The sequence below is a fragment of the Brassica oleracea genome, chromosome C3, assembly GCF_000695525.1.
Source record: "Brassica oleracea var. oleracea cultivar TO1000 chromosome C3, BOL, whole genome shotgun sequence".
In the NCBI taxonomy this organism is placed as follows: Eukaryota; Viridiplantae; Streptophyta; class Magnoliopsida; order Brassicales; family Brassicaceae; genus Brassica; species Brassica oleracea.
This window is the reverse complement of record NC_027750.1, coordinates 59,887,931-59,888,567: the sequence shown is the minus strand read 5'-3', so window position 1 is coordinate 59,888,567 and position 637 is coordinate 59,887,931.

Below are 637 nucleotides of genomic sequence, written 5' to 3'. Positions count from 1 at the left end.
TTGTATTTTCCACCAGGTTTTCGTGTCATTATCCATTTATTCCCTAATGCTTTGCAGCCAGGTGGTAAATCCGTTATGTAATAAGTATAATTTTGCATGATCGAATCAAATTTACTCCTGACATCTTCGTTCCAGAATGGAGCTTCTGGTGAAGCCATGGCTTCTGCCAAAGTTTTTGGAACATTTTCTACTAAAAATGCCATTAGGAAATCTTCTCCAAAAAAATTTTCTTTACGAGCTCTTTTGCTCCTTCGAGGTTCATCTTTTTCTTCATTTTCTAAAATATCATTTATAGAAATTTCGACGTTTGTCTCAGTTTCCGAGTTCTTGTCATTGTCTCTTTTTTCTCGAGTTCGTTTTGAACCTTGTTTTTCCTTATATGGAAAAATATTTTCGAAGAAAGATGCATTTCTTGATTCCATGACTGTATTTACATGAATGTCTGATATTTCAGATTTATGTACCAGAAATCGATAAGCATTACTGTTATGTGCATATCCGATGAAGATGCAATCCACTGTTTTAGGTCCAATAGATACCTTCTTTGGTGGTGGTACAGCAATTTTCGCTAGGCACCCCACACTTTGAAGTATTTATACGAAGGTAAATTACCTTTCCATAATTCATATGGAGTTTT